This window comes from Microtus oregoni, unplaced genomic scaffold, assembly GCF_018167655.1.
Source record: "Microtus oregoni isolate MIOR12 unplaced genomic scaffold, Mior012 000025F_ref0000491, whole genome shotgun sequence".
Taxonomy (NCBI): domain Eukaryota; kingdom Metazoa; phylum Chordata; class Mammalia; order Rodentia; family Cricetidae; genus Microtus; species Microtus oregoni.
The window spans coordinates 27,757,954-27,779,215 of record NW_024543084.1 but is presented as its reverse complement, the minus strand read 5'-3'; the positions used below and the strand labels follow the sequence as shown (position 1 = coordinate 27,779,215).

At 45.4% G+C, this 21,262-nt stretch overlaps 1 protein-coding gene across 5 annotated transcripts in view; it reads right to left on the bottom strand.

The window, feature by feature from the left end:
* The window catches only part of Csgalnact1 (chondroitin sulfate N-acetylgalactosaminyltransferase 1), a 317,605-nt gene that overhangs the window by 282,130 nt on the left and 14,213 nt on the right, over positions 1-21,262 (bottom strand). The window contains exon 1 of one of the 5 annotated variants that reach the window (XM_041674577.1): positions 11,314-11,410. The exons of 2 other annotated variants lie outside the window; for them this stretch is intronic. The gene's annotated coding sequence lies outside the window, so the exon portion shown is untranslated. Of the gene's footprint in view, positions 1-2,651; positions 2,671-10,075; positions 10,128-11,313; positions 11,411-21,262 lie in introns of those variants that run through there. 2 more of the 5 variants (XM_041674578.1, XM_041674579.1) reach the window with 2 other exon arrangements.

Here is a 21,262-nt window from a genome sequence, read left to right as displayed (position 1 = left end):
TAAATCTCTGCGGGTAGTTAGTGCAGTACTCACTGCACATCTCAGGGAGGACTGTCAAGCAGTTATCATTCTTGGCATGGCGCTGGAGAGAGCAGCTGGGCCAGATGTGGGCACGGGATTATTTCATTTTGATTCCCTCTCCCTAACCTTCCTCTCCCTTCTTTTTGAAAAACATCACACACATGTGTTCTTGGAGGCTTTCCTCCCTTTCTCCCTAAGGGATGCTGGTGCTGCTGGCTTATGCCTCAAGGGACCCTGGGCAGAGCAGCCTCACACAGCAGGCTTAAATTTTAAATTTTAAAGCATTCAATCAAACCTTCGATACGGGTTCTGGGCCCAGGACCTGTCTTGAATGGGCCTGTTTTGACGAGAAGAGCAGCTAGCTGTGAGAAGAGACCTCCATCCAGACCTCAGACCCCCAAACCTCATGACCTAGAATGGCTACCCAGAGGACCTCCACAGCCAAGAAAACACACAGCACTTCAAAGCAGTTTTTCTGGTCCGCAACAGGCCAACATGGGAAATGTGGGTCATCACATACATCAATCAAACAGTGCAGCCAGCCACTCTCCACTCTGCTTGCCACCCTACAAAAGCCCCCATTGGGTTGTCCATTCAAGGCTGGCACTCAAGAGCAATGTGGGGGATAGTTGCCATATCTTCCTCTCGTAGGAAATAGATCATTATGGCCCATTTTTGCTATGAGGTATATTTAGAGAGTACATTAGAAAACCACAAATAAGCAGGGGCAGCAGGCCCCCGTCTATCCTAGCTGGCAGCTGGTGCCTGCTTGTCGTCAAGCGCTCAGTTCTTTCTGGATGGGAAGTTAGAGACAGTCAGAGCGACTGAGTGCACACATTGGAAAAGGAGGGAGCCTCAAACCCCGGGATACTCATTAGATAAGGCTTTTTGTCCTGAAACAAAAGACGGGAAAGCTGGGGAGAGGGCATCCCTAGACATAGGAATTATACCTCCTTGAACAGCTCAGGCAATGAGGAATTCAGGGAGCAGGGAAATGAAATCAGGAGAAAAAAAAACTCCATTGCTTTGTACAAAATCAGCATGCCAGCCATTTTTGCCTTTTGACCAGGCTGACCCCTGGCATCTTCAGCCGTTGAAATAAATCTGCACCTTCTTCAATACTCTGACTTCCCAGAACCGTAACTATAAAGTGAGGATTATAGGTTCTCACAGTCTGCCTTAGGCCTTGCTTGCTGACCAACCTTCCAAAGCCTGCTGCTGGCTAAATGCTGGCCTCTTTTCCTCTCAGACTCCAAAGCCCCCCGCTCACCAGTCACCTAAGGGAAGGAGCCAAACTCATGTTCCACTGAAACCCCACAGACTTCAAAGCAGAATGCCCCTGCCGCCAGAACCCATATGAGTCTACATCATGGCTCTGGGGAGGGCTGGGTTGCTTTCGCCAGGCCCAGGCCCCCAAAGTGTCAGGCTGTCAACCCTTCCTTCCCCCTCAAAGACGGGAGCGCCTGCCACAGACTCGGGCTGCCTATGCTGGTGTGCAGCCTTTCTTCAAAGGTTTCTTGGTCTTGCCTGGAAATAACACCCCTGAGACCACACCCTGAGGACATGCAGTTCACACCTGAGCTCCCACCAAAATCTGAAGCCCTGTGCCTATCCTGATTCATGGACTTCAGTCAATATGTATAAAAACCATCATTCTCCCTGCAAAATCAATGACCACCAAAAATGCTTTTACCTTAAACAAATAGACTATAATAAGTTAACTGAATTCATGTCTGTAATCTCAAAGGTTAAATTTGAAACTATAACCACATCTTTTTATCATAACACATAGTCAAGAAGTATCATGTAGCGCGTGGAAAACACATTTCTGTCTAATGGGATGAGCTTCAAACATAAATTAATATATGCAAATTAGTTTTGCTTATTTATTTTGCAAAAAGTCAATATTTCCATGAAGCATTAAATTTATCCTTTGGCACATTAGTTTCAAAAGAAAACATCATGGCTATAGAAACAAATTTCCTGACATGCGTAACTTGAATAAATGCAGATCTAAAATGTTACAGTTAGCGGTCTGCAGACACTGGCTACCAGTAGAAAGGAACTCTTGAATGCAGACAAAGACAGAAATTCCATATTGATTTTTTTACCCATAATTAATTGAGTTGATTAATTGAGTTTGCCTTAAGTTCAGTTCAATGAAGCAATTTGCTTACATTTCAAATGGGTTTAAAATGAGTATTTATTTATCTACTTATTTCATAATTAGATGTGAAAAGAACATAAAAACCAAGAAGGCAGCAAAAATAATATAGCCTTAGGCAGTTTTGCCTGCCATGTTAACTACTATTTTCCCAGAAAGATGAAGCACAGTGTCTGGGATACAGAAGGTCTTAATTGATATTTTATATAGGTAAATAAATCAATTATTTGATTAACTGCTTGCAATATCTTATGATGCCCTTAGCCAATTAAAATAATAATAGCAGCTGACATTTACTCCAGACATTTACTGCTTCGAAATGCTGTTCACGGGTAAGGAAACGGGGCCTGACAAGGTTCAGCTTAAGAAACCGGAGATACACGAGTGTCTCAGTTGGGGTTTCTATTGCTGCGATTAAACATCATAAGCAAATCAACTCGAAGAGGAAAGGGTGTGTTCAGTTTACCTTTCCACGTCACGATCTGTCAGTCCGTCGTTGGGCGACATCAGAGCAAGAACTCCAGGCGGAAGCCATAGAGAAACTCTGATACCGGCTTTCTCCTCATGACTTGTTCAGCCTGCTTTTCTATACAGCTCCCAGAGACGGAACCACCCATGGCGGCCTGGGCCCTCCCATATCAATCATTAATCAAGAAAATGCTCCACAGGCCGGTCGAATGGGGACATCTTCTCAATTAAGGTTCCCACTTCCCAAATGACCCTAAAGTGTCAAGTCTACAAAAAAGCCAACCAGGACAGTAGATGGCAGGGCCAAAATACAAATTCTGGCATAGCTACAAAGCTGGCCAGCCTTATTTGCGCAGTTGATTCTCCAGCCTAGGCCACGGCTGATGGCTGGAACATATGCAGATAGGTACCTATAGCTACCCGACAGAATCTGGTCTTCTGCCTAGCATCAGACTCTAAGGTCCTGAGGGATTTCTCACAGTCAAGAGACAAGGCGGAACACTGGCTCTGTGTTCTCCACAATTCAAAATTGTCACTCAGCACTCAAGTCTGGCTTCCACTGGAACACCAACTCTTTATGTGGTAAATAACGTCACAGGGGCGTCGTCTCCCCCTTGCAGGATCTGCAGCGTGGGAAAGCAAGTAAATACCAGGATATTGTCTGGGAAAGAAGAACAAGGGTAGGTGCAGCCATTCTACACATCTCAAAACAACTAGACTATGGGGGTTTTATTGGCTGCCCCTATCTGCTACCGGCTTCTACTCTGAGGACAAAAACTAGACGGGAAATTCCAACCTCTGAGAACTTAATGATTTCATCATCTCTGTTTTAGAACATGCCCATCTCTGTGCATGTCCATCTATGTGCATGTCCATCTGTGTGCATGTCCATCTCCATGCATGTCCATCTGTGCGCATGTCCATCTGTGCGCATGCCCATCTGTGCGCATGTCCATCTGTGCGCATGTCCATCTGTGTGCATGTCCATCTGTGCGCATGCCCATCTGTGCGCATGTCCATCTCCGTGCATGTCCATCTGTGCGCATGTCCATCTGTGCGCATGCCCATCTCCGTGCATGCCCATCTCCGTGCATGTCCATCTGTGCGCATGTCCATCTGTGCGCATGTCCATCTACATACAAGTCCATCTGTGTATATATCCATCTAGCCATATAATTGGTTTCCTCTCACGTCCATGTTCTAGAACCCTCTTTAGAGATATAGAGATGTTCTGGACTCTGATACAAAGGCGAAATGGATTAAGATTAATATTTAAAATCAAGAACTGGGAGATAGCCCAGCAGGTAAAGCACACACCACACAGGCATGAGGACAGGAGTCCAAGCCCCAGTGCTCACATGAAAGTGTTCACAGTGGTGCGCGCTTGCAATTACACCACTGGAAAGGCAGAGGAAAGATTTTCTGCAGCTCCCAGGCCAGCCAGCCTTGACAAAGGTGAGCCCCAAACAAACTGTCTCAAAAACTTGGTAGAGAAATCTTCAGGAGTGACACCAGAGGTTGACCTCTGGCCTCTGGCCTCCACATGCACACACGGACCCAAACGCACATATGTACCTGCACACATGCACAGACATGCACCTGTGTACACACATACACACCCACACACACACATACATGCACACACAGAGTTCAAGATCAATCTAATTTCCCTTATTTGCAAGTCCTGATAATTGGGAGACGGTTTTATATAATTCCAAAGAGCTGAAAACAACATCATATGTGTTTAATACCTTAACAACTAATGATGGAGAAGTGGTTCAAAACTGGGAAATTGTTAACGGGATGACCATTAGAAAGGAGTCATTATTGCCTGGTTCACTGAGAGGTGAAGATTGTTAACGGGATGGCCACTGGAAAGGCGTCATTATTGCTTGGCTCAATGAGCAGTGTCTTGCTTTTATGATTTCTGAATGCAAGCGTTACACTGTAAATGGTGTACATACACGTTTACCTATAAACCACAAGACCTGGTACCTATTACTTCTCAGGTCATCGAGAGTAGACAGTGGAACAGGACATAAAATTCAGTGTCACCACTGAAAGAATGCCACCAGGGTAAAGAAAAAACGTGAAGGCAGGGAAGACGGTGAGCCAGCAAGCTCGCTCTTTAATGAAGGAGTACAGAGGTCACGGCTAGCTCCTTACACACTGTGACTTTCTTTTTGGAAAAAGCTTCCTCCCCTGAAAAGTTTATAATTATTTTAATGATACAGTTGCATTATTGAATGGTACCTTACATGAGAAAATTCTAAAAACACTCTGGAAAGTTCAACTGGCTATATTAGGAGCCATAAACAGTCCTGGCTCCATATTTAAGTGGAAATATAAATATTTAGTTTGAAATAGATCTCTAGCCTATACTTTCTCTTGTAACCAGAGTCTATCTTTAACAAGAGGCCTTTTTTTTTTTCAAACAATAGGACTTAAGAACACAATGCAGTCTCTTTGCTTGGGGCAAGGGCTCAAATCTCCCATTTAAAAAACTGTAAAATTTCCTGGCTGTTTGTGCCTAATGTAGGATTTCACTGAGTAGCCTTCACAGGTTTGCCTTGGACTCACAAAGCTCCTGTCTTGGCCTCCTGGGTGCTAGAAGTATAAGCTCACAGCACTACCACACCTGATCTAAAAAGGGGTTTCTGCATATGCTCCAGTCATCTGACAGAGAGTTGCCCAGGGATAAAACAGCCACTATCCAACAGCACTCCTGAGTTAATTTCCATCTGCTCGGCATCTTAAAAACAAAGTAACATGGACTATCTCGTAATTCTGGAGGCCGGAAGTCCTAGGAGGGTCTCACTCTCTGAGCTAGATTTCCCTTCTGACCCCTGGAAGAGGAACCCAGTCATTCCCTTGCCCTTCCCAGGTCCTAGAGGCTGCCTATGCTTCCTGGTCAATGACCCAGCTCCCCTTTCCCAAGTCAGCAACAGGCAGAATTTTTCTCAGCCTGCAGCACTGCTATTCTCTGACTTCATCGTCTCTGGTCGTCTTTTGACTCTTTAGAAGTCTTGTGATTACCCCATTCCCACTTAGTCACACCTTGAATGATTTCTTTTGGTACCTAAAGTAATAAATAAAGATTGTGAGAATTAGGATGTGGCCATCACTGGGAGGCCAGGATTCTGCTCTCCACAAAACTGACATCTAATAAATAAGTGTTCATCAAATACACCAAAAGAGCTATGGGTTCAAAACAAGCCACAGAGACAGCACTTGCCTGGTATTCCAGGTACTGCAGCCATATGGGCTTAGTGTGCAGAAACACACTGTCCTCTGTGCAGAGTGTGTAGGTGTCATGCCCTTTCAGGGGGGCTATAGGACGGCTCCAGGGACTCGGGTGGGGTGCAGAAAGGACCATGTGTCTGAGAAACCCCACCTTGTATCCTTCAGCTTTCCAGACTCAGCCTGCAGGAAGCAGGACTCTGCCCGGTCTCCTTATCAGCACCTGTGTAAAACTGGGTACCCTCTTGAAACGCTAACCTGTTCGTGCCCACGCTTCCATCTGCCCATCTCTGTTGTTTCTGTGTATGTTGACCCTGATTCCGTCTTAACCCAGGCGACTACTTCAGACAAGAAATGGGTTCATCTGACAGGATGGAGAACTTCCCTTTTAGCACTGGTGTAGAAATCCAGGCACTAAGGTACTGCCCACTGCCTGTCCAAGGCACAGGGTATTGCTTGATACAGCCTAAAATGATGTACCATCATCTCTGAATTTATTAAGGCATGTGGGGAGTGGGTAGTTTTGGATTCGTAGGAAAACAGAGGAAAATATGGAGATTTCAAATACATCGCTTTCCTGAGTCAACATTGGCCCGGCCTCCTTCATCATCAGCATCCCCCACTAGAGTGCTATGCTTTTGACAGCTGATGAACACACTCCGACACGTTTTAATCAACCAAATTGCCTATGTTATATTAAGATTTAGTCTTTGTATGTACACTCTATTGGCGCTATGGTTTGGATTGTCACTCATTGAGCTGTGACTTAAAGGCTTTGGTCCCCTGGGCGACATTATTAGGATATGCTGTGTATCTGCAGGAGGTTGGCCTCGTGGATATTCTTGTGCTCTGGAGGACGTTAAATGGGTTGTACCCTGGTACCTTCCTAGATCATATAGGGTGAATGTTTTTGCTCTGTCTGAGCTTGATTCCCTGCTGAAGGCTGAAATCCATCCATTCCTTTGCCTTCGCAGATCCCAGAAGCTGCCTGTGCTTCACATTCCTGCAATGATGCGCTGTTTCATTAGAGAACCTCAGTGTTTCCTAATAATGACAGAGGCTGACTAAGGCAATGGTCTCTCTCTCTCTCTCTCTCTCTCTCTCTCTCTCTCTCTCTCTCTCTCTCTCTCTGTGTGTGTGTGTGTGTGTGTGTGTGTGTGTGTGTGTGTGTGTGTGTGATGCTTTCAGTTCATCACGGTGGGAAAGGAATGAGCCCAGAGCAGCTCAATTCCTGGGAGCATTTAGTGGTGGACCAGGAGGCAGGAAGTGACTGGAAGCAAAGGCCAGACTATAGCCTGCAAAGTCGTATGGCAGGGACCCACTTCCTCCAGCTAGGCTTCATCCCCCAAAGATCTGCAGCCACAACAGCAGCCAGCAGCCAGGAAACAGGTGCCCAAGGCCTGAACCTATGTGGAACACTGCAGATTCAAGCCAGAGCACCTGAGGAAATTGGGGGAACTTAAAGTTTCTAACGAAAGATTGGCAATTCTGTCTAAGACACCTGGAAGTTAGAAAGCAGAGAAGGTACATGGATTTTAAACGCATTGCAAATTGTTTGAAACGTAAAGGTGTGTGGACTTTTCTTTATCAATGAAATATAAAATCTTTCGAGACTGAAGAGATGGATCAGCAGTTAACAGAACTTGCTGCTCCTGAGGAAAGGCCAAATTCTGTTCCTGAACCCACATCAAGTAACTCACAACCACCTGCCACTCCAGCTCTAGAAGGTTCTGATGCCCTCTTCTGACTTCCACAGGCACCTGCACACACATGTACATATTAAAAGTGCGCATTCACACACAATAAATGCTGTTTTAAAACATTTAACAGATCAACCATCCCTATTGTCCTAAAATGATTTATAAGGAAAAATTGGCTATTTATGAGAAAATAACTATTTTAACAAATATGAAATAGAAATTTAATCTAATATTGCAAAACCACTTCCATGAAATTAATAAAATACTCTTTTCAGGGAAGGAAGCTTTTCTCTTTGCGTATGTTGAGAATGCACGGGTAGACGCAGTGACCAAGTGCCACCATGCGGGAGAAGTGGCTGCCAGCGTTTTTTTATTTGCTGAACATTCTTGGAACAAGATCCTCTGTGTGCCCAGCCTGGGCCATGTACTCATTTGGAGGATAAGAAGGAACCAACACCTGCTTCTCCATTCTGCTAGACCCCACCGGACAGTGGAGAGACTTTGTTCCCCTGACAGAAACTGAATATTTGAGGGGAAGGAGATGATTGACAGTTCTAAGACTCAAGTCCTTATCAGTAGAATTGTGTGAGTTTTACTTCCACTTTATGAGTTCCTATTTTCTTCCAGGTTTCTTGTAAGTGACAATAGGTTATTTTTACCAAGATAGACATAGTCTCCTTTCCTTCACACACAGTAGAGACTGCTGGTTACCCACTTCACTCTGCTTTCCCTAACACCATGGCTGGAACGTTTCCCATTCTTCCTTGCAGGTAGGTTGTGGCACTGCACCAAGGTGGGCGTAACTGAGATCTCTTTAATAGAAGGTGTCAGAGAGCACTGTGTGATAAGCCCGGGAAGCTTGAGAGCAAAAGAGCCAACTCCTTCCAGGTGAAATCTGCTCAGAGCTATGCCATGGCTCCCTGAAGCTGGACAGCACACTGCCCTACCTGCCCCTGCCCGCCCCTGCCCACCCTGCCGACCCTGCGCTCCTAGGACACCTCCTTCACCTTACCCGTTCCTAAACCATGATAGAAGGGAGTTCATGGCTACTTCCTGAACCACTGAAACTATCTAGAGTCCCTTTGCTGTCACACCCTGGCTTTGCCCTGATTGAAGAGAAGCAAGAGGCCATTCAGGGGTGCCTACTGACCTGCTAGACACGCTCTGAGAGCGGCTGCCACATGTCCATTAAGAGCCCACCCTAGGAACCAAACACTGGTTCTTAAATCTTTGCTCCAGCACTTTCCAGCCCACCACCTGGGTGAGATTTAACCATTCATCACCTCGGCTTTCCCACGGGTAAAACTGAGCTGACGGCAGCACCTGTCCCACAGGCTGGTCACAAGGATGAAAAGATGTGTCTGTGGAAAACAGTCACTGTAACTCGCAGGCCAGGAGCCCTGCAGTCATTCCTACATTATTTCAAAAGAAGCTTCATGTTTTGCAGCTATACTTCAGCTATTGGGGAAAAATGAATGGGCACTCAGATAAGCCCTCAAAATAAGTGTCGAGCCAGGATCAAGACTAGAGAGGTTTGTGCTACAGCATTACTGATGCAATCACCAGAATGACGTTCCTGACAAATTCAGAGATGTCCCCACGCTCCCGCACTGGAGGCAGCTAAAGTCATAATTCCATCCTGTCTCAGGTTCTGTGAGTGTAAGCCTGACCCTTAATCATATTTGCACAGGCTCGTTCTAATCTGAGCACACACACACACACACACACACACACACACGCCCTCATTGATTCAGGCGCCACTTGCTCATTCAGTTCAGCCCGCGATTTGGGACTTGGTAGAAGGAAGTACTGTCCATTCACTAAAGAGACACGTCACAAGCTGCATAAACGGCGGCTTGCTAGTTCATTTCTTGAATGTTAGTGCTTTCTCAGAATTTTAGGTATGTATTACTGCACTATGGGAAGAAAAAAGCCAACCTTTCCTCACCCCTGGAAGATGTAGCTATCTCGCCAGCGAGAATCCTGGGCCATTCAAGGTGAGATGGAAGGGAATGGAAGTAAAAACACAATCAACTCCAAGCAAGAGACCTGATTGCTAAAGAGCCTTGAGGTGCAGAATACATTCCTAAAAACTTTACCAAAGAAAATGGTAATTTTCTTTTAGCTACTTCTCTTTTGGTTTTTCGGTTGGTTGGTTTGGTTTGGTTTAGTTTTTAGCTGATAGACTTCCCAAAGGCAATGAATACAATCCCTCTCTTTATCTCTGCCAAGAAAACCCATGGACATTTCCGCAACAGTATAAGCCAGACACATGACTCACTACGTCCTTTGAAGTCTACCACTATGGCAAAGACAGCCAATGGTAAAAGCAAGGCCTTTGGGTGTGATAAGCCAAGGAGGGCTAACAAGACAGAGCTCAGAGCTCACTCACTGGGCTCATTCCTTTGCTTGCTTCTCACCCGCTCACTTGAAAGTTTGCAAACGGCGCCTTTGCAGGAATTGTTACCTGCTCCGTACTCACCTCACTGCTGCTCCGTTCTCTCCAGCACAGTTTAAGATCAGCAAGTGAAAGCAGAGGAATCACACGGAATGGCTCTGTGTTAAGCCACCCAGACTCAGAAAGGCCTAGCTCGTAAAGTAGTGAGTTTACTGACTCCTGGAGTGTTCAGGCACAAATGTAGGCGACCTGGGCTGCTGTGGAGACTTCAGGTACCAGATGGCCAGCTAGACGAGAAACAGACTCCATCCAGCTGGGAAGCCTCAGACCTTGTCACCACACATCCTAGACTTTCACTCAACCCATTCCAACCTACGATGTCTGTTTTCTGGAGTCAGCCCATAGGATGAAGACTTTGAAAGGAATGAACTATCCTCTTCCTGGTCCTCTCTCCCGGTCACCCCGAGAAGAATGCTAAGGGGATCCCTAGCTTCACACACTTGGCATTACTTAGAAGAAAGGGCTGACTACAGTCCCGGGAAGAACGTCACAGTCTCCATAACGGCAGAGCACCAGCTCCAGGACAGGAAGCTTCGTTTCCTCGTTCCCCCAAAACCTCTCTCCATCAATACAGGACAAAGAAGGCAGAGAAAATGGACCTGGGAAAGGAAAGATGCTTCAAGATCTAGTTGGCGTTTCTCTTTGACTGTTAGCCAAGAACTTCATCAAACTAACCAAATCAGGGATTACTCCCTTTTCTGAAGAGTACCTCCAACAAGAATGTTACAAGTAGGCCACACTTGCTTAAAGCTGAAACCTCTGTGACCTTCCTTTGAGTTTAGCCTTGCCAACACCTTTCTCCCGTGCCCAGACCTGACCCTCGGGACAGTTTATCTACATAAGAGCTTCTACTAGATAAGGAAAGCCAGTCAACCAGCTCACTTAACACCCAACCTCTGCTTAATCGGCTGAACCTGGTTGTAAAATGTGTTGGGTGAACAATGAGACTTCAAAAGTCATAAAATGCTACAGCTGTTGTTAAGACACTTGAGTACATCCCTCTGTCTCAGCACCCACACTTAAAGTGAGTGCTGTCTCCTTGTCTTGCCATTATGTACTGTGTTCTACTCTGCTTCCTACTAACTCTCAAAGAAATTCCTTGCTGAAGCATCATCAAAATCCTTGGCTTGGCCTACCAACTTACATCTGTAATCCAAGCACTTGAGAGACTACAGCAGGAGGATAACTATGAGTTCAAGGCAAGCCTAGACTTAAAGAATGAGACCCTTTTGCGAAAAAAAAAATGAAATAAATATCCTCACCAGACCAAAAGGCTTCAAAGGGAGGCAGGGCGCTTCTCAGAATCAACAGGTGACCATATCAGGCTTTGTCCCCTGCTGACACTCACAAGCAGGAAACATCAGGGTGTAAGCAGGAACAGGGGGTGGTGTCACCTGTAGTTACTTCTGTGTACACAGGAGGTAAAGTCCAAAAGAATAATTGCCCAAAGGGCTCATAAAACAGATCAGCCATCAAAGTCTTCAAAATCCTGCAGCGTCACAGAAAATGGCAAGACCTTTAACCTCATCCTAGCTCCTGATGGCACAGAGGACAGCAAAGGGACAGCACACGCCTTGAAAATGAAAAAATAAAATAACCTACACTAAGAGTCCCCATGCTTCCTTTTTCAAAATCTCACCATCATTACTCTTCCTGAAGCCCAGCTTCCTGACCAACCAAAGGACAATGGTGGCAAACACAGAACAAATCCTGGAAGTTAAGTCACATGACCCATATGCCATTTGAGCCTGGAAAAAAAAAATGCAGCCGCTAAGGGAATTTACACACCTGCATGCATCTAGCCAAACCACCAAGAAAGAAACCTCTTACACCGGTTACTGGAAACATTCTGTGGCATAAAACCTGTGTGTGCTAAGATCAGAGTCGTAATATCTAAGCAGGCTGCTATTCGGAACAGACTTTTAAATATAGCCAACTCAAAGATAAGCAAAACAAGTAAAATGTCTACGGTGAGCTCCCAGGCAGGAATAAGTAGATCACTGTGCTCAGCACGGTGCTGTCTGTTCATGCATGCTAAGTCATGGATGGCTCCCAGTGAACCAAACAGCCCAGCCCCAAGGACTGGAGAAAAATGATCCTGAATGGTCCCTGACTGTCTTCCTAGAACCAAGTGTGCTTTAACAGTGCCCAGGGGTTTAATCGGCCAGTAACGCTGACATAATTCTCCTGTGTCCCGTCAAACAGAAATCTTGCAAATCAGAATGCAACCTGCAGGCCAAGCTTCCCCCAGCCATGGCTCCCCAGACTGATGGGTAGCTTTCACCAGCCCTGCTTTCTGTGTCACCAGGACTGCTGGTAATGTCAGGGAGCAGAGACAAGAATGACTCGAGGCATTGGGGAATGGAGAACTAACTTTGGCAGGAATCCCCTCTATGAGATAGGTCTCCTCAATAGGGGTGTGGAGAGGATCCCCTGTGAGCATTTTAAAAAAATGGGTGAGGAGCTAAGAGGTGGCTCAGCAGGCATCTGAACACTGGTGCTCTTCCAGAGGACCTGGGTTCGATTCCAAGCACTCCCTGGGTGCCTCACCAGCACCTGTAATTCCAGTTCTAGGTGATCCAATGCCCTCCTCTGACCCGGTCAGAGGACTGTATTCTATTGTATTGTATTGTTGTCAGAGGTATTGTATATCCATAGACCTATACTCAGGTTAAAACATTATATGCAAAAAATAAAATTAAAAAAAAACCTTCCATTTGAAAATATGGGTGAGTTTGTTTTGTTTCAAGTGTGATTTTATTTGTTAATAAATTTGTTTTATTTGGGCTTTTAAAAACATATTAGACATATTTTATAAAAATAAAAATGTTTAAAGCTCCTGCTTAAATTTTACTTCTTTTTAAAAAAAAGATTAATTTATTATGTACACAGTGCCTTCGTGTGTACCTCCATGATAGAAGAGGGCATCAGATCTCATTACAGATGGTTGTGAGCCACCGTGTGGTTGCCAGGAATTGAACTCAGGACTTCTGGAAGAGCAGCAAGTGCTCCTAACCTCCGGGTCATAGCAACTATTGGTATTTTCCTGTTCATAGCTGTAATTTTATATTAAGAGCTCAGCCAGCCAGGGATATAGCTCTAATATAGACTTTGCCTAGCATGCACAAGGCCTTAGGGTGATTCCCCAGGACCACAAAAAACAACTAGAAAATAAATTAAAATCAAGGAAAAATTGAGCAGTCAGGCTCTATCAAACTCCATCCTGCATCTTAGCTATGTCTAGTAGGGGTTTTGATGGCTGTAACGTGTGGACAGTACATAGAGAACAATACTGCTTCTGGAAATGTGTATGGTCACCAGCTGCTTTCCTACAATCAGTTCTAAGTTTTCTGGCTTAAAAGAATCAGGTACTGCGAGTGAACCCTGAAGTATTAATCCACTGTCTTGACTCGATTCTCTTCTTCTAGACATGAATGTGCTGGAGCTGCTATGAACTAGCATAATGCTAATTGTATTCCTCAAGCTGCTTTTGATGGATGCTTCCTAACAACAAAAACCTGCGCTCGAAACTCTGCTTTTAATTTCCTGTTATCTGTAGGGGTGAAGAGTTCTTAACGGGATTCCTGCAACAAAATACATCCACTTAAAATCAATAAATGTCAGCTATGGTAAACGTCATTTATCAGCTGCCGTAAAGCACATCCCAGAACCGGTAGCTGGATTCAAAACCCATCTCTTGAAAATGGGAACACGCAAACAAACTCTGACTCCCTAGTGATTGACCCTTCACTTGACATTAAGTCTTCTCCAGTGTCTGGAAATTTCAAAAGCAGTTGTGCCTTCATGAGACTTCTGCACCAACAAGGCTTGTCCCATAGCAGCAGCTCAATGTGTGTGTGTGCGTGCGTGCGTGCGTGCGTGTGTGTGTGTGTGTGATGAGACTTCTTTCCTGCACCAACAAGGACTTGTCCCATAGCAGCAGCTCAATGTGTGCGTGTGCACATGTGCATGTGTGTATGTGTGCATGTGTGTGTGTATGTGATGAGACTTCTTTCCTGCACCAACAAGGACTTGTCCCATAGCAGCAATTTGATGTGTGTGCTACAGGGTGGGTAATGTGTGGGAGTGGGCGTGTGTGTATTTGTGTGAGAGTGTGCATGTATGCATGTGTGCATTGTGGGAGTGTGTGTCAATTGTGTGTTTGTGTGTGTGTGATATGTTAAAAGAACAACCAGGTAAAATAGTATTAAAGTCCATGACTTTACAATAAGTCTGGAATAAAGGATCAAGCAATGCACGAACTTTATGTTTGATGACTGTGACCAGATGGCAGCATAATCGATGACTGTAAACGATGTCACAGGTTTCGCTCACCCGTCACCTTAGCCTGTGGAGTGAGCTCCAGCTTAGTGAGAGATGGTCCCAAACGTCAAGGCTGTCCTCTGATCTTCACATGCATGCGCACCCGTGCGTGTGTGCACATGTAATGAAATATTCACTAATGCACTAGCTTATAACTTTGATAAAAATTTGTTATTGCCAATTTATCCATTTTAAAAGTAAAACAAGTGGCCATCACAAATTCATTTTGGATAAAGAGGCAGATAAAATGTAAACTAGGAGTCTCGTGGTGGTGGCACACCTTTAATTCCAGCACTCAGGAGGCAGAGGCAGGCGTATCTCTGTGAGTTCGAGGCCAGCCTGGTCTAGAAGAACTAGTTCCAGGACAGGCTCAAAGCTACACAAAGAAACTCTGTATGGGGGGGGGGGACTAGGAGATGTGATGCTTATACTTTCAAATGTTCCCAAAGTACCCCGTTCTTCTGTTGGAGGCCACTCCAGCAGTGCTGAACAGGGAAGGGTGTGTGAGCATCAACAGCTAATTGGATAAAGAATAGAAATTTGGGGTAGACAAGCGAACACTCAACTATCCATCCAACTCCTAGGGTCTGAAATGCCTTCATGACAGCTGTCAGTGAGTGTGAGAGAGATATACATATAATCCAATCTGTATACTTTTAGCCCAGAGTTTACCCAACACCTTTGTCATTTGGCACATGCTCCCTGCAGTCCGCTTCCACTCTATGACCACATCTCTGGCCCACAAGCCACCCATTGTCCCTGTGAAAATCTGCTTAAGTAGAAAAGAGTTCCCATTATTTCCCATTTCAAAACCTGGTGCTTTCCACTAGAAAGAATAAATCAATTCCATCTTTAGGCTAACTACCAAATCAAACCCCATTGTCTCAAACTCTCAGTTCCGAGGCAGCAGCTGGATGGCACGTGAAGCTAGATGCCGATATGGATGATCACCAACCTCCTCCCACAGTCCTGAAGACGGAACTTTAATCACAGGGTAACAATGGTGCTGCACAACGTACTGTGTGTGCTGAACAGCCTGCATCTTTCTGCCGACAGAGAAGCAGCCTGTGCTCAATTCTGCATGTCACTTTATGCACCTGCATGCATGCTGACTTTTAGCAACAATACAATATGACGTGAGACTTCTACCCAGTGCTTCCCTCCTGTGAGCAAGCACTGAGCTTTATTTGTTGTCACTAATGACCATCAGTTTCAAGTTATTTTGATGCATCCGGAAGTACCTGGGGAGGAACCTCAGCTATCGCTCTAATATCCCTTGCATCAGTAGAACAGTGTGCATGCCCCCAGTCCGAAGGGCACATGCAAGCCATGCACGAGGCCTGGATGTCTCTAAATAGTACCCATAGTCCATTCCACTGGAACCAGACCAGGGCCCATCTGCCCACCCCTGCAGTTGCTTCTGGGACCTCACACTCAGGTGACAGCCTGGGAGTTCAGAATGACGACCACCTGAAATCCAGCTGCCAGTGTCCTTTCTAACTCAGTGTCAACATTCATTTCTATAGCGAAAAGTTTTCTCTATCAGAAAGAGATGGAAAGTATCAAAAGTTGCAGGCCCTGCCCCACACAGGAAAGCCTCACCTTGGTACCAACTGTTAAACTAAATGAAATCCGGCCTCAAGCTATCTCCATCCTGTGAGTCACTGTGCTGCCATGGCAACCTCCTATTGAAACAAACTGCAGCCCAACTTAAGGGTGATTCTAGCAGCAAATAGCTGGGTCCCAGGAAATCATGGCTCCTGAGCTTAAGCCATTTACAGAGAGCCGAACAATCAGACACCCTGAGCTATAAGCACCTAAGCCCTTCCTGAATGTCACCTCTCTCTTGCTTTGAGCATTGCCGGGTGAAGCTCTTTGAATCTAAACTGATCCAGGAGGATGACTGACTCGGAATAATTCTTTGTTCAGATAAAGCAAGCGACCCTCTCTCGATGAGTGTTCCTTTTGACTCAGCGCTGGAGAGGTCACAAGGATACCTGAGGAAGTAAATGCACAGAATCCCACAGCCAGTGGTTTGGCAGACGAGACAGCCGAAAACGATCTGTACAAAATACCAAATTACCAAAGTTTTGAAACACACATTCTACATATGATAATAATGAATATATAAATTGTGGTATTATTACAGGAAAATCTGAAGATCTTCAGAGCCCCAAACAATAGCAAGGCAAGGGTCTAAAGAGATATTAGAATTGGGTTAGCTACTGGGGCGTGTGCCACTCTTAGAGCCTAGACATCTATTTCGGTGAGTCAGGAATAGGAGATAGGAGATAATACCTTTGCCACACACTAGGTCTACAGGCTGCCAAAGGGATCCCATGCATAGAACCCTTCCCCAAAGATGCAGTGTTAAGAACTGAGCTAGAAAAATATGGCTTATGTGAAAAAAGTAGAATATTGCATAGTTCAACTATGTCTCTGGATATAAAAGTGAGAAGACGACCTCCCTCAATGCCTAGAGAGCTCCTTCCAAGAGCGACGGCCTGCCATTGACCCAGTGTCACTCCAAATAGCAAAGATTTTGCTCTGAAGGACGTTTGAAAGTCATAATGCAGTTTTCTGCTGCTATAACAAAGAAGCCAAGGCTGGGCAGTTGTAAAGGAAAAACGGTCATCTAGCTTATGGTTTCGGAGGCTGAAAACTCACGATTAGACAGCCTCAGTGCTCTGCCTCTGGCAGGACCATGTTGGCTGAACTATAGTGTGGCAGAGGGAAGGAAGGGGAAGGGCCACATTAGAAGAATCCAAACGTATGTGACCTAAATGGGAGAACTTCTTTGGTGCCTAGTTCAAGGGAATACAGTCCATCCTGGGGGAAGGCATGGAAAAGCAGCTGGCTCCGCAGAGACAGGAGCTTAGAGCTGCCCCTTCTCATGGACTGGTGCGTGGGTCAGGAAGCTGATAACACGGGTCAGAAGCAGGAGATGGTTATAAGCCTCAAAGCTCACCCCCAATAAGCCACTGCTGCTAACCAGGCCAAATGTCATAAAACAGCTGCGATCCAAATCACAAGCCTATGGGGGCAGTTCACATTCAAATCATAACTAGTTTGCTGCTAACAGGCTCTCGATATAATAACCTTGAGATAATATATCAGAAGTGTAAACATGCCAGAATATCTGAAATGCAAGAACGGTGAGTGAGTGAAAACACATGAATGCACACACGCGCGCATGGACACACACATGCATGCACACGCATGCACACACGCACATACACACAAATGTAGCAGATACTTATAAATGTTCACTATAAAATACAATAGCCCCAATATGTAAATTTTGTAGGACAAAAAACACTGTTAAGTGATAAACAGTTAGGGATCATATTTTTTTTTTATATTCTGTATTGGTTTTTAGGAAGAGGCACCAGGATGAGGTCAAATTTGATGGCTCACACGTGTGATCCCAGCAATTGCGAGACAAGAGGACTACTGCCAGCCAGTTCAAGTCAAGCCTGGTTCTCATAGCTAGTTCCAGGCGATTCAGGCTGTGTGGCAAAACCCTGTCATATGAAGAAAAAAAAGGGAGGTTGGGGCTAGAGGTGATCCTGGTTAATAATTTTATTAGCATCAAAAACATGTGGGAAAGATTCTACAAGATAAACTAAAGACATGGAGACTAAAACATGTGGCTTGTGGAAACTGTACAATATCAGGAGGGAATGAGAGAAGAGGAAGAGAAAGGGGAGGGAATCAAGAGGAAAGAAGAAGAGAAACTGCATCTGGTCAACCCTCTCAATGTAAGTAAATATCCCTGTGAGCCCTGACTTCAGCAGACACTGCTTGAGATAACTAACAAAAGTGTAAATCTTGGGGCTAGAGAGATGGCTCAGAGGTTAAGAGCACTGACTGCTCTTCCAGAGGTCCTGAGTTCAATTCCCAGCAACCACCACATGGTGGCTCACAGCCATCTATAATGAGACCTGGCGCCCCCTTCTGGCTTGCAGGCACACGTGGAAGGAATGCTATACACATAATATAATAAATAAATAAATAAATAAATAAATATTAAAAAAGTGTAAATCTCCTCTGGTTATCATCAGGCTATTTTTAAAGGATACTTATTAAAATTAACTGTTAAAATTGCATGGTAGCAGTATGTTGAGTTAGAAAGTGAAAATACTACTGGCAGTGCCTGTCCCCCTTGATAAACCAGGGAAGCTTTAGAAGGCAGCAACATTCTCCAGCTTCTGGGAGGTAATAGGAAGCCCCTAAGGTTCCTGTGTCACCAAATACAGCAAGCAGAGAGCTGAATGTGTAGACTGACCTTCAAAGACGACAATGACCAGAAAGCTTCAGGCTCCACGAAATGTAACCGAACACCCATAAATGAGGTATAAACAAAAAACGCTGGGTAGGGTAGCCTAAAGGCCTCCTTGAATGGGAGGCCCTTCCCCCATTCTTCTTTCCTCTGTGCCTGAAGTGTGTTGTGACTGCTGGAGCTTTAGCTGCTTCCTCGAGTGCTGCACACATAGGATATGGGTGTGTTCCTGGGACCTGTTTGAAAAAGCTCTGTTCCTGAATTACTCAGTTACTACTTATATATAAATTTCTATTTTACATTATCCCTGCATCGATAGGAAGGCCGACTTAATCCTCCTCCCTACTGCAAAAGCCTTCACAGTCTCTAGACCAGCGCATATTTAAACCAAGTTTCTCTCTTTCTCGTGGATACTTCTGTAGGGTTTTGGTGGGTGGACCCCTCACTGAGTCCCTCTGACCTACAGCCCTGGGAGTCAACTTTTCTCTTTGCAACATCCCACCTCCCCCTGTTTTGAAATTTACTTCTCTGCCTTTTTCACATAGAGCCCCTGGGCAGAGGTGATAGTTCCAGGGCTTCTCTATCACCGTACAAGGCCAGGTCTAGTTCCAGAAAGTGTGTGTGTGTGTGTGTGTGCGCACACACACACACACACACACACACACTCACACAGAGGGGGGGAGATACACACACACACAATGAGAGAGAGAGAGAGAACATACAGAAGCCCACGTACTTCCCTGTTGCTCTTTCTCCTCACCCACAGAGCACCTCTGGCTCCTAGCCTGGAGGAAGCAGAGCCTGCTGTGGGGGCAGCAGTCTGGGCAGCACCACGTGTGCAGAGGGCTTCCTCAAACAGCTTCTTTAGTAGGACAGACCAGCAGAGCCTCACAGCCCAGGCTTCTTCACACAAATTCCGGTACAAATCCCACCTTGCTGCTTTTCATGCCCTCAGAACATGGAAGATAGATTTTCCTGGACTGTGAAGCTGGGGTCCACTCTTTGCTCTGAAAAGTCTCCATTTCTGCCTTTCTCTCAACTTATTTTAGTAACTTCTCACTGGTATTCTTAAGGTGTTAGTTAAACTTCCGTGGCCTGTCTCAGAAACAACGTGGTGTACATCTGTGGTGGAGCGCTGAAGAAAGCTGGGCAAGCAGCTTACAGTATGGAGAGATCTGCTGCCGTAGCAGTGGAGGAATAAGAGGAAGGACGGATATGTGGCCAGAAGCACATGCCCAGCCAGGGCTTGAGAGAGAATGTTCTGGATGCATGGGAATGCTGACTTTATTATTGTAATTTAATGTGCATAGTGAGCATGTTACATACATAACATGAATTTGTGATTTATTAATTTAAAAGTAAACAAAATAACAGATGCAAGACAATGCCTAAATTCCATAACAGTATCACCTGGAAGCATGGCTGGGTTCTGTGACTTGGGCTGCGAACTGAACAGAATGGAAGAAACGTATAGAAAAATAGTTGTTCAAGAGGGCCAAAAGCGTCCCTGAAGACATCCGGGAGTGCTCTGGGGCTCTTCTGAGTGTGTTCTGCTCCAGGGCACAGGAAATGCTGTTAGCATGGCTAATAAGCTTAATTGCCTGAGGGAGAAGCAAATTTAACACTTGACCCTTAGATTCTGCCAGGAAAAGCGCAGGGAGCCATGCAAGCAGACAAGGAGCCTTGACTGGCAGCCCCAGATGTGCCTGTCCTGGGCAGGTCCCACTTGTCTCCCCAACTCCAGGGACCTTCACCAGTCTGCTAGATTCTATGGTAATTTTAAAATTGCCAAAGCAACCCTCAGATTCTGATCCAGTTCCTTACAGCTTGGATATGAGAGAAGAAAATGCTACCTCTGAGGGTCTCAGGGGTTTCGTCAGGAAAGGCACGGTGGCCTTGTTCTAACAAACAGAGGAGAGTTGGTATACTGGGTTCATTTATCCCAGCTGATCCTCACAGTCACCTCAAGCCCAATGGCAGATAAAGAGGAGCAGTCGCCAATATTTAAAGGCTGGCTCCACCTTAAAAGGTGTTACATTTCTTTGGGCCTCGGTTTTCACACTGAAAAGAGATGATGACAAGTTGCTATAAAGATGAAATGACTTATGCCCCAATAGTATTGAGATAGCTCCTGCACACAACAGACTAAACATAAGTGTTTGCTGTTTCCCCTGCTTTACAGACAAAAGGATGGGACCAGGGTGGCAGGGCAGAGTGGCGGAGGAATAGGTTGTTAAATGGCATCTGGTGTAACCCAGACACATTACACCTCAGAGCTCGCCTGCTTCTGGGTCATACTGTATAAACTGGCAGGTGTTGTCAAGACCCAGGCATCCCCTGGATCCTCTTCAAGCTCAGGTCAGATATGCAAAACTAGTAAGTGTGCTTGCAGGCTGCAAAAATCAAGCAAGACACTGAGATTTTTGTCACGGAAGCGCAGTTCCCAGCTGAGCCCCAACACTGCCCAGATGCAGCCGACACTCTCTGGGATTGCTGCCTGACAGCTGTTGCTGCTCATCTAACTGGCTGGAGGACACTGAGACTCTCCAAGGCTGCGCTTGGATTATGAAACATTGAGTTCCGGTTCCCAGCAATCTGCCAATTAG